The sequence below is a fragment of the Miniopterus schreibersii genome (genome assembly GCF_964146895.1).
Source record: "Miniopterus schreibersii genome assembly, chromosome: 4".
Classification (NCBI taxonomy): domain Eukaryota; kingdom Metazoa; phylum Chordata; class Mammalia; order Chiroptera; family Miniopteridae; genus Miniopterus; species Miniopterus schreibersii.
The window spans coordinates 82,643,820-82,656,966 of record NC_138105.1 but is presented as its reverse complement, the minus strand read 5'-3'; the positions used below and the strand labels follow the sequence as shown (position 1 = coordinate 82,656,966).

The window sequence follows — 13,147 nt, the reverse complement described above, 5'->3', positions numbered from 1 at the left end:
AAAGGAAAATGGTACAGCTGTTGTGGAAAACAGTTCAGCGGGTCCTCAAAAAGTTAACTATAGAATTACTATGAGAACTAGCCATTCCACTCTTCAGTAAACACACAAAGGAACTGAAAACATGTACTCAATCAAATATCTGTACACGCACATTTACAGCAGCCCTGTCCACAAGCTGATGGACGGAGAAGCAAAGGCGATAGATACATCCAGCCCGCGGAATACTATTCGGCCATACAAAGAACAGAGAGAGTACCGGCAGGGGCCGCAACACACGCGAACCTCGAAAACACTGTGATGGTTCATTTCATATAATAACTGGGGGCTGAGGGGTGCTCAGGGAGCTAGTAAGTCATTATTTCTGGGTGTGTCTGTGAGGGTTAGCATTAGGCTAGCCAAGAAATTAGCATCTGGTTCAGTAGACTGGGTAAGGGCACCGGCCCTTATCGCCCAATCCGTCGAGGGCCTGAGTGGAGCAAAAGGTGAAGTAAGGACATTTCTCCCTCTCTCTCCTTCCCCCGCTCCCCCTCCCCGCTCTCCCTCTCCCTTCTCCTCCTCACCGAGCTGAGATAGCCATCTTTTCCTATCCTCAGAGCTCCAGGTTCTTCTCCGGTTCAGGCTCGGACTGAACCACACCAGTGGCTTTCCTGGTTCTCCGGCGGGTAGATGGCAGATTGTGGGACTTCCCAGCCTCCATAACTGCGGGAGCCAATTCCTATAATAAATCTCCTCCTATACCTATATCTATAATATCCCGTTGGTTCTCTTTCTCTGGAGAACCCTGACTAATACAATCATGCTAAGTGCCAGAAGGCAGACACAAGGGCCACATATCCTTTGATCCTATTTATAGGGTGTATTCAGAAGAGGTAAATCCATAGAGACAGAAAGCAGATTGGTGGCTGCCAGGGGCCGAGGGGAGGGAGAATGGGGAGTGGCTGCTTAAACGGTATGGGGTTTCCTTTTAGGGTGATGAATATGTTTTGGAACTAGGTAGAGGTGGCAGTTGCACAATATGAATGTACTGAGTGCCACCAAATTATTCACTGTAAAACATTTATGTTCTGCGGATTTTACAAAGAGAGAGAGAGAGACAAAAATGTGATGTCCCTCCTCTGCTCAACCCTCTGCAACAGCTCCCCAGATGCCTCAGGAAAAGGCAAAATCTCCCAAGGGCCCACCAGCCTCTGCCCTCACCACCACGATTTGGTCCCTCCTAATCTTAAGGTAATTCATTTCTTCTTAGTTTCTTAACTAGATTCCACTCACCTTTCTGGTCACAGTGTAACATCACCCTCATTTGGGAGCCTAGGTTAGGCTGGGTCCATCGGCTGTGGACCATCCCAGCACTTTATGGCTTCCAGATTATAGCTGGCTAAGCTTTATTATAACAATGACCTAACCAGCTATCTTCCATGAAAGTGGAAGCTGCATGAGGGCGGGGCAGGGTTCCACTTCCCATTTGCTTTTTTGGGGGGTTCCCAGCTCAGTACCTGGTATACAGTGGTGTCCGATGTTCGTTAGGAAATGAAGAGATGAAAGGACTTTCCAACCAGGTCTCCTTGTAGGAGGCTTAGAGGTCTCTGACATAGTGACGGACTGGGGGCAATCCCTGCAAAAACTTTGGTTATCCTTGCATTTCAGATGAGCAAATTGATAATCAGAGGCGTCAAATGTCTTGCCCAGGGCGACTCTGCAGCCGAGCGACAGCCCAGAATTGCCATCCTTCTCTCTTTCCCCCAAAGCAGAATTTCTAAGGGGGCAGGGGATGGGAGGTACCACTGACCGTCCTTGGAACATCACCTCCTCCAGGAGGTCTTTACAAATCCCCTGGGGAACCATCCTTCTCAGTCTTCTCTGGATTCCCAGCTTATCGTTTCAAAAAAAATACCGCTTTCTTTCCCCACAGCCCTGGACCATAACTGCGGGTCTTTTTGTCTCCCTTTTCTCTGCACAGCGCACCACTGAGTCACCCGGCTCAGGGTCCAACCTGACTCCACAACTCACTAGCTGTGGGACGCTGGCTTTCCTGGGCTCTTGTCTCCTGGAAAGGGGGCGACGTCGGGGGCCTGACGGGCTATCGAGGCACGGAACCTGGGCGCAGGGAGGGTGGGGGACTGGAGGAGGGGCGGCGGGCGAGCCCGATTGGGCCCCGCGCGCCACGTGTCGTCGGGAGCGGGCCGTCCCCCCGCCCGCGCCGCGCCGCTCCGCTGCGCTAACGGGCTCCTTCCCGGCGAGCTCCGCGTCCGCCCGCGACTCCGCCACTCCGCCGGTGTCCGACCCGAGCCTCCGCCGAGCGGTGAGTGCGCCGAGGCCGGAGCGGGGACCGCTGTCGGGGACCCCCGGCCGGGTGCGCGAGGACGCGGGGCCGATTAATAAACGCCCAGTCATCCCGGACCCATGCTCCCCGCCGGGACGTGGGGAGGGGGCGCCCGGGAGCGGGGGGCGCGCAGGGAACTGGAACCAAGGGCGCGGTCAGCGGAGAGGGTCGTGGGCTGGGCGTGTCCGGGGGAGCGCGGGGGAGCAGATCTAGGGCTGCGGCGAGACGCGGCGGCGGACGGCGCCCGGCTGGGGGAGGGGAGGGAAGGAAGGGGCCGGCTGCCCCGCGGAGGGTGTGGTCCAGGGGCCCGGGCACCTGGGCTGCGGGCGCGGCGGCTGCGGGCCCCGCTGAGGGCGCGGCGCGGGGCTGGGCAGGGTGGGGGCCCGGGGGCAGGGGACTGGGATCTAGGGACCCGGCCCGTAGGAAGGGTGTGGCTGAGATCGAGGACAGTGAACTGGAGGAGTCGGACCCTCCAGCCGCCCGTGAAGTGGCTTCAGTGTATTGGTGGCGGGAGAGCCGTCTGCGTGCGCACCGACGAAGGGCCGGCTGTCCACCCCTCGAGGCCCCAGGGACCCTGCTTGGCTCCAAAGGAGGCCTCCAGCTGAGCTCCGGGAGGGAGCAAAGGTCCCACCCTTCTTGCTGCTCTCCCCAAGCCCAGTTTAGGCCTTCCCCAAACTGAGGGGCTTCAGGTAACCCCTAGAACACCAGCACGGGAGTGAAATTCCTTGAATCGAATTCCAGCTCCACCAGCAACTTGCAGTGTGACCTTGAGTCGGTTCCCCTCTCTCTCAGCCTCAGTTTCCATCTCCAAGTACAATTGATAGAGCCAGCCTCTCCGAGGAAACGGTGGCTGCGAAAATTGTCTTATTTGTCAGCTACAGCGAATGATCCGCAGGTTTGGGACGTCTTGATCACAGGCTTAGGAAGCCCAGCCTACCCTTGTAGGCCCTGCAAGGGGCAGGGGCAGGGGGTGTTGAAGAGCATGAATGCAGCCTTTGCTTCCTCCCTCCCCTTCCTCTCTGGACTCTACTAGGTGTTCAGGACTAGTCCAAATTTGGATATATGGCTCCCGGGTTTGTGAAAGAACTCTGGTGTCCCTGAGTCCCCCCTTTCCCTCACTTTCTCCTCTTTCCCTGCCCTAAGCACACCTTAAATTGCTGGCCCCACTCACCTAGACGGGATATCCTGACCTCATAGTTCTTTCCCCTTCGGGGTGAATGACCTGCCCTGCTTCAGCTCCCACGGACCCTGCCCTTCTGGCCATCAGGCTCTGTGCCATGCTGAGGGCACTGGCCTGGGGGTCAGTGGAAAGCTGGGTTATAGTTCTAGGTGCTGGGGGTCCTTGGGCAAGCCCCTTCCCTCTCTGGGCCTTAGTTACCCATCTGTAGCAAAGTCTTCTGAACTGGCTGCCACTTCCGGCGCTGGTATTCTAGGATTCAGCTGTTCTAAGATTTAGAATTCTGGGAGTTGGGTGGGGCTGGGGAGGGAGGCAGAGGCCTCCGTTCTCCCTCTGCAGCTGTGACAGTCACTCATCCATCTTCCTTTGCCTTCCACCCCTCTTCCCAAGGCGGCTGCTGGGATACAGAAAATAGTTGTGGTTTCTGGGGAAGCGCCACAGCTGTTGCTGGGGCAAAATGTGTTTGCGAGGGTGCAGAGGATGGGGCTGCCCTTGGGAAAAGTCAGAGACCTGACCTCTTGGGACTGATTCCTGGGATGGGGTGGGGGAGCTCTGCAGTGATGGGTAGCTGCCAGGGTCTGGAACCTCTCTGCACTGCAGCATCCAGAGCGAGCCCTGGTCACTGGCCCCAGCCTCAGCCACTAACCAGCTGAGTACCCTGGGCACACAAGTCCTACCTCCTGGTCCTTAGTTCCTTCCTCTCTAGTGGGATAAGAGATGTGCCCAGGGCACCTAGCTGGTAAAGTGGGTTGGGGCCGCATGGCTCTTCTTCTATTCTAGGATTTTCTGGGGAGGCCCAGTGGTGTCCCCAGCCTCACCCCACCCAGCCTCTCCAAGATACTTCCTGGGTGGGGACAAAGCACAGGATGTGGTCTTTACCCAGATTTCTAAGTATGCATGTCTCTTCCCTGCACCCCCTCCCCCTAGTAGAGGAGTAGAAGTCTGTGCCTGTCTGGTGGAGATGCCTTTTTGCTTATAAACTTCTTGGCTTGGAATCAGCTACATTCTATTTTCTTTTTTCCTGGGGTTGAAAAACCCCCACAGAGACTGGCTGAGCAGAAATTACTGTCCTTGGGTTCTTTGAGCTTCAGAGCCCCCGCTTGTAAAATGAGAATGAGTTTGATATCTACCCTCATGAGATTATAAAATGGCAGATGTGAAAGTGACCTGAGCCTCTGGTTCTTCATCTGTGAAACAGGTGTCCCAGTGCTCCTTAAATAATAATAAAATAGCAACTTCTGTTATTTATTGAACCCTTCCAACTTGCCCGGCCCTGGCTGAGCCTTGATGTGTGAGGTTCTGTAATCATGCCCATTTTGCAGATGTGGAAACTTAGCCTTCGAAAGTTTAGGGAAGAAACAATACACTCACATAATGTGCCCTGTGTGCCAGGGCTGCTTCTAAGCACTAGCCATGTCTTTTTTTTTTACCTTTTTTTAATTGTTAACACTATTACAGATGCCCACCCATTTTAATTCTTTTCACCCTCACCACAACTCTATAGTAGACACTGTTTTTATCTCTTGTCTTACACATGAGGATAAGAACTTGCCCCAGGCTCCTGCGTACTGGTCAAGCTTTAATCGCAGGCCTTCGGGCTCCAGCCTCTGAACTGTGAGACACTACACTCAAGTCACTCTGGGATTCAAACTGGCTCATTCCAGTTCCAACCTAGGGCAGCCCAGTGATCTCCTGGGGCCTTGTCCAGCCCTAGGATCAATGATTCTGGGTCAGGAGAGGGAATGACTGCTCTCTAAGAAACCTGAGTGCATGTGCTGGGTATGTGTCCATGCTCGGGGCCAGGAATGGCATTTACTGGCGCCTTCAGGAAAGAGGAAAGGGAAGGATCTAGATTTTATAGGATAGGGGCCTCTGAATTGGAGTGCACACATGCTGGGAGGCACTAAAGATGATTTTCTTTACTCAGAAAGATACAGGAAGAAACTTTTCGACTTCTTATTATATGTGCTTTTGATCTCGTGCTTTAGAAGTGTATTTTTGTTTATCATGACAAACGCACAATTATTTTCCTTTGTTACTGGTGGTATATAGGATCCAAAAAATGCAGATTACTGCACTAAATTGTCATCTTCGTGGTGGGGTGGGGTAGACTTGTCCGTCTCATTTTTTTATTCTACCCCAACTCCTATCAATGGACACTCAAGAGGTGCTCAATAAATACTTAATTACTAATTTTCTTTTTCTTTTTTTAACAGAAATTTTATTTTATTTTTTAAAATATATCTTTATTGATTTCAGAGAGAGGAAAGGAGAGAGAGAGAGAGAGAGAGAGAGAGAGAGAGAGAGAGAGAAACATCAATGATGAGAGATTCATTGATCGAGCCCACAACCCAGGCATGTGCCCTGACCGGGAATCGAACCCGGATTGCCTGGATCCTAGTTCCTTGCTCAGCCGCTGAGCCACGCCTGGCCGGGCTAATTACTAATTTTCTTAATTAGTAATTAATTATTAATTACTGCTTTTCTTTGTGAATTGGGCAAGTTACTCAACCCCTCAGGTTATTTCCCCTCTTGACTATATAATGACTACTAAAACCACTAGGCTGGATGGTTCCTTTTATTCTGTTCAGGGGGAGCAGAGTTTTGCCAAAAGGGCATATTTGGGGGGATATTAATTATTTTAGGCTGACTATTTTTTAAATGTATTTATTGATTTTAGAGAGCGAGAGGAAGGGAGACAGAGAGAGAGAGAGAGATGTGAGAGTGAAACATTGATTGCTGCCTCCTGCACACCCCCTACCAGGGATCGAGCCCACAACCGGGCATGTACCCTGACTGGGAATCAAACCGGCAACCTTTCAGGGCACAGGTTGGCACCCAGCCAACTGAGCCACACCAGCCAGAGCTACACTGTGATTTTTCAAGGGGGTCACTAAAGACAGCATTAAAGCTAGTCAGTGCAATTTATCCAGCAATCTTTATGAGCCACACACCATGGTATATGGCAAATATGCAAATACAGTAATTTTCAGGAAAGAGTAGAATCATGACTCACACAGATATAGAAATGACCACGTGCTAAACATTTTATTGTACTCATTAATTAATGACCGGACCAGGTAGATGTTATAACCAACTCCAAAGAGAATCAGTAGACACCTGTATATCGAAAGGAATGTACAAATGGGGGCAAACTGCTTTTTCCCTCGGAGGAGAGAAATCGGACCTTTATAAGATAGGACAGCATGTCTCTAAGAATTATTTTGCGTTACTATCAGTTAACCACAAATTACTGAGCTGTAAAATAGCTCAAAAACAAAGGCTGAAATCAGAAAACCTGAAGAATTTGAAGTACAGATTTCCCCCCACAGTACCTTGGAGGCAAGCCCTCTCCATCTAAAGGAGAAATGATACATCCACAGTGGTTGACCCCAGCTAGCCAAGTGTAGGTGGTTTCAGAATGCTGGAGAAATCCCTCCTGGCTTCCTGGAAGAGTTGGCGGAATCATTTAGGAAAACTATTAAAAATTACCAAAGCCCAGGCTTCACCCCAGAACCACTGAATCAGAAACTCTGGGGGTTGACCTAACGTATGTTTTGGTTAATTTGAAAACCCCCCTAGTTGGTATTAATGAAGCTAGAATTAAAAAGCACTGGTGTTGATGCTAGAAGGCTAGATAGAAAATGCTGTTAGACAGATTCCTAGTTTGAGGATATGCAGGAGGGCGTGGTGTTGGGTGAAGAAGAGAGAGAGAGGGCATATAAATCAGGAAGGATGTCAAGGGCCTTGAATGCTGAGCTGGCAGGGGGCCTGAATTGATGGCAGTGACACAGCTCAAGTTTGAGTCCCTCAGGCACTCCTGGGGCACAGAAGTTTGGGTGATTATTTTTTTGCATGATCTTCCAGGTTATTTCTTGATTTTTCTCAAATTGCCCTCCCTACACACCTGGTTTCACCCCCTTACACTCAACATGCCCTCCCTTCCTAAAAGGGCACTTTGTTCCTCGAAAGCCCACAGGCCACCCTTTGAGAACAGAAATGCTTTTTCTGCCCTGGCTGGTGTGGTTCAGTGGTTAGAGCGCAGCCCACGCACTGAAGGGGCCAGGGTTTGATTCCAAGTCAAGGGCACGTGCCTGGGTTGCAGGTTTGATCCCTGGCCCCAGTTGGGCACATGGGGGAGACAACCAATCAATGTGTCTCTCTCACATAGATGTTTCTGTGCTTCATGTCTAAAAATCAATGGAAAAAATATCTTCAGGTGAGGATTAAAAAAAAGAAAAAAGAAAAAAAGAAATGCTTTTTCTTATGCCGGTGTTTCTGTTCTGCCTGACATCCCCTTTCTCTCTTCCTCCCTCTGCTTCACTGCATTGAGTCCACACTCTTTTTTAAAATTTTTATTGATTTCAGAGAGAGGAAGGGAGAGAGAGAGAGAAATATCAATGATGAGAGAGTCATTGATTGGCTGCTTCCTGCACGCCCTCCACTGGGGACTGAGCCTGCAACCCGGGCATGTGCCCCAACTGGGAATCCAACTGTGATCTCCTGGTTCATGGGTCAACACTCAACCACTGAGCAATGCCAGCCAGGCGAGTCCACACTCTTGATTGTGAACCTCTATCAGCCTGAAGCCCTGATATGTTTCTTTACCTTTATATGTGTATAACAAACATCAAAAATGGAGACCAGCCCAGTTGGGCGTGGCTCAGTGGTTGAGCGTCAGCCTAGGATCCAGGAGATCTTGGTTCGATTCTCAGTCAGGGCACATGCCCTGGTTGCGGGCTCGATCCCCAGTTGGGGACATGCAGGAGGCAGCTGATCAATGACGACTCACTCATCATTGATGTTTCAGCTCTCTCTCTCCCTTTCCCTTCCTCTCTCTGAAATCAATAAAGATATATATTTTTTAAAAGATGGAGAACACTGCTCTAATAATGACTGTGGTAACAGAAGCCACCACTTATTAAACATTTCACCTGTACATGTTCATGCTGAGTATTTTATCTGCCTTACTTCATTGAATTTTTACCAAAACCTTATGAGATTGTGATTTCAGAGATGGAGAAACCAAGTCAGAGAAATGATATAACTCACCCAAGGTCGTGAACTAGGAATTTGCAGTGTTAGGATTTGAACTTGCACCATGACTGCAAAACCTGTCCCCTTTTCCCCCAGATTGATCCGTTTCACCCTATACCCCTCCCCCCAGGCCTTCACCCCACTATTGTCTGTGTCCATAGGTTATGCATATAAATCTTATGTTAATATCTCCCCACCCACTCCCACCTTCTCTCTGAGATTCCTCAGTCTGTTCCATGCTTCTCTATCCCTGGATCAATTTTGTTCATCAGTTTTTTTTGTTCATTAGATTCCACATATGAGTAAAATCGTGTGATACTTGTCTTTCTCTGACTGGCTTGTTTCACTTAGCATAATACTCTCCAGGTCCCACCATGCTGCCTCAAAGGGTAAGGGATCCTTCGTTTATACAGCTGCATAGTATTCTGTTGTGTAAATGTCGGAGAAGATGCTTGATATGATTTCAATCTTTTTGAGTTTGTAGAGACTTGTTTTGTGTCCTAACACGTGATCTATCTTTGAGAATGTCCCATGTGCACTTGAGGAGAATGCATATTCTGTGGCTTTGAAGTCAAATGTTCTGTAAATGTCATTTAAATCCACCTGATCTAGTGTGTCATTTAGAGTCACTGTTTCCTTGTTGATTTTTTGTCTGGAAGATCTATCCAGTAAAGTCAGTGGGGTGCTCAAGTCCCCTACTATCACTGTATTGCTGTTGATCTCTCCTTTAAAGTCCTCCAGAAGTTTTTTGTTTTTTGTTTTTCCCAGTCTGTGTGAGTCTTTTGTTCTGAGGTGGGCCTCTTGTAGACAGCATACATTTGGGTCTTGTTTTCTTATCCATTTAGCTACCCTATGTTTTCTTACTGGGACATTTAATCCACTTATACTTACTCTTATTATTGATAGGTACTTATATATTGCTATTTACTTCTTTATGCCTATGTTTTTCATTCTCTATTTCAACTTCTTATTCCCTTTAACATGTCTTGCGGTGCTGGTTTGTGGTGATAAAGTCCTTTAGCCTTTTTTTGTCTGAAAAGCTCTTTATTTCACCGTCTGTTCTAAATGGTAGCATTACTGGACAGAGTGTTGTTGGTTTCACATCCTTGTTTTGCATTACTTTGAATACTTCATGCCATTCCCTTCTGGCCTGTAGAGTTTCTGATGAGAAATCAGCTGACAGCCTTATGGGAGCTTCTTTGTAGCTAACAGCTTGTTTTTCTCTTGCTGCCTTTAAGATTCTCTCTTTGTCTTGAATTTTTTGGCATTTTAATTATGATGTGTTTGGGCATGGTCTCTTCGAGTTCTTCTTGCTTGGGACTCTCAGTGCCTCTTGAACTTGTGTAACTTTTTCCTTGACCAGGTTAGGGGAGTTTTCTGCCATTATTTCCTCAAACAGATTCTCTAACCCTTGCTTACTTTCTACCTCTTCTGACATCTCTATGATGTGAATATTGTTACATTTCATGTTGTCCCACAGCTCCTTTAGACTGTCCTGTTTTTTTATTGTTTTTCCTTTTTGGGTCTCTGATTGAGTGATTTCTATAGCTTTTTTCATGCTGTTGAGCATTCTTATCAGCATTCTGAACTCTATATCTGATAGATTGCTTACCTCCATTTCATTTAGCTCTTCTGGAGAATTCTTTTGTTCTTTCATCTGGGGCTTGTTTTTTTGTCTCCCCATTTTGGCTTCCTGTTTAGATTTGTTTCTGTGTACTAGGTAAATCTTCTAGGACTCCCAGTCTTTTGGATGGTCTCTGGTGCAGGCCAATGTCAGACACTGTTTGTGACTGGCCTTGAGTACCCTGTTTAAAGTTTTCCACATTTCATAGCTTCTGGTTTCCTCTGCTGGGGCTAGATGTGTTTGGACAGCACCAAGATGTGCACCAAGGTCTGCTTTTCTAAGCCTTGGGTCCAGAAGCAAATCAGGCAAAGACTCAAAGCACCCAGAGACTCTTATTCAGTCTCTTAATGAGTCTCAGGCTGTAGAAACTCCATAGGGTGCGGCCAGAGGTTTTCTAGCAGGTGGCACAGTTGCTTCCCCTTTCAGGCAAAAGGTGCTTAGAAGGTAAATGTCTGCCTGAGAAAGATGTCCTCTGCAGTATGAGGGAATGACAGCACTGGGGTCCAGATGGGTGCCCCCTGAGATCTATTCCCCCAGCCAGCTTTCCTAGATTCTCCGCATACTGCTCTAGTGCACTCTGCCTTCCCTTCACCAGAGCCCAAGGTCAGTGGTTGCACACAGAACTTTGTGCGTTGGCCCTTTAAGAGGGTGCCTACATTTCTAGCCATCTCTCCCTGGCAAATACTGCTTTTCACAGCCTGATCTTGTGTGGGCACCTTTCTCAGTTCTGGTGCTCTGGACTGGGGAGCCCAGCATGGAATTCTCAGTGGGAACCCCCCACAGCTGAGATACCCCTTGGGACCTTCAGCTGCTGCCTGTGGGAGCCCAGCCAGCCCTCTCACGCCTCCACACTTCCAGTCTCTATGTGGTCTCCACTTTTCCTCCTTGGTTATGAGGGTGCTCTCAAGCTCCTCCTCAGTTGCAGTTGATTATTCAAGGTGGTTTTTCTATATTTCAGTTGTAATTCCAGTTTGGTCCTGGGAGAGTGTCAGTGTAGCTTCCACTCAGTCAGCCGCCATCTTCTGCATCCTTTCTTAGGATGCCACGCTGCCTCCCTTGTATACGTTTGGGCTTGTTATAATAAAAGCCGCCATTTATTCTGTTTTTGCTATGTGCAGGCACCATGCTAAGAGCTGTTCATTCATCATTTCATTTATTTCTCAGTACGTGGAGATATTATTTAAATGCATTTTGCAGATGTGGATATTGAGATTCCGTTTAGGTAACTTACTTAAATTGCAGATTGGTGTGGGGAGCAGAGCTGTGACTCACAGCTACATCAGACCTCAAAGCTCATGCCTTTTGCATGACTTGGACTTGACCTTCTCCTGTTCAGCAGTTTCCCCAGCTCTGTGGTTGGGCAGCAGCAAGCCACAGGTCCTGCAAGCTCTGGTGTATTCTCCACCCCAGATCTTTCTTCCTAGAGTCCATCCTGAGCTCCCAAAGAGGAAAGAAGGAAACATGATTGCTTGCAGGCTAAAGGACTAAGGCAGGGGGTGGCCACAGCAGGACAAAGCCACCAGGCTACTCTGCCCTTGAATGGATTTCTGGAATGATCAGCCATGATTAGCCCTTGTGGGCAGCCAGATCAGAAGAGAGTTAGGGTTCCTAGGAGGAGAGAGGCTCAGGTCTAGAGTGGCCATACCTGCCAGTTTTGAGTAACTGTTTCAACCAAGATGATGAAACTTGCATATTGGGGTGGGGGTGGGGGGCTAGAGAGGAATCCTGTGGCCTGGGGGAGAATCATCGTAGGACTGATATTCTGACATTTTGCTATGAAGATTCCTGTTTGAAATCTTTAAAAGCCTCTAACATCCACCCTGGATTTTCCCAAAGAGGGAGTGATAATTTCCCCATTTTATAAATGAAGAAACTAAGGTCCAGAGAGGGAACCTGGCTTGGCTGAGGTTACAGACAGATTGGAAACAAGAACCTAGGTCTCTCCCTGTGGCCTCCTCCTAATGTTGCATTACAGCCAGGGCTCAAGGCTCTGTGGGTGCTTGTTATGACTTAGAGCTGGGAGGCAGAGATGTTGGCTATGGTCTGGGTCTTGGCAAGTCACTTGTCTCCCTGAGACGCCTTTAATCAGTCTAGAAAGTGAGGGGCTCAGAGTAGTGGATCATTAAGGGGCCCTCTGGGTTTCTGAAGCATTGGATATAAAACAATGTATTCACCCAGTTGGGAAGTATGCTCAGGGAAGACTCAGAGCCCCTTGTAAAGCCTGGGTAAACCAGTGTAGACAGCGCCTCTGTGAATAGCTCCAGAGCATCCCTGAGCCCTTGGAGGAGGGGCTGTTGGAGAGTGGCCACCCTGAACTGCAATCTAAACATTTCATTCTGGAAGAAGCTTGCTTTCCACGTACGCACAAGATGTGCGCTCACAAGAGGCACATATAAACCGCTCAGAGCTGAGAGTTTTTTCCCAAAGACTTAGAGGCCCCTCCTCTGAGCCGGCTCCCCTTGGAAAGGGGCTCTCATCCAGATGGGCCTGGGCTGCAGCCAGCAGCTGAAGTTTCCATCTAGAAGGCCAAAAGAAAATGTTTCGAGGCTGAGGTGCAGGTTGATAGGCCTCAGCCCTCCCTCCCCGCCTCAGCTGACCTCCTGGGCCCTAGTAAGTCACCGGTTCCCTGGTGGCCTTGGGGCTTCCTCACCCACTCTTTCCCCAGCCCCAGGGAATCCCAGAGCTGGCTCCTGGCCAGGCCCTGGAGTAGATGTGGGCCCCCCTTCCCTGCCTGGGGGTGGGGAGGGAGTTTCCATTTCCTGGTGAGAGCTGCACTTTTGTACCAAGGGGCCCCTAGTTGTCATGGAAACAGCCGGTCGTTTTGTAGACAGATTGCTGTCCTTTGCTCTTCACAACCTACCCAGTCTCATGTCTGTCTGCTGACTGCAGTTTGGGGACTCCTAACCAGGCAGTGGGGACCCCTGGGCAAACGTGACAAAAGCCTGTCCTCAGAGCTTCCCACTAACACAGCGAACGCCACCGTTTACTG

At 49.2% G+C, this 13,147-nt stretch overlaps 1 protein-coding gene across 2 annotated transcripts in view; it reads left to right on the top strand.

Annotated features, from left to right (window-relative positions):
* Positions 1-2,177: 2,177 nt before the first annotated feature.
* ANXA6 (annexin A6) overlaps positions 2,178-13,147 on the top strand; it is a 50,863-nt gene continuing 39,893 nt past the window's right edge. The window contains exon 1 of one of the 2 annotated variants that reach the window (XM_081135669.1): positions 2,178-2,299. The gene's annotated coding sequence lies outside the window, so the exon portion shown is untranslated. The remainder of the gene's footprint in view (positions 2,300-13,147) is intronic. The other variant, XM_081135670.1, reaches the window with a different exon arrangement.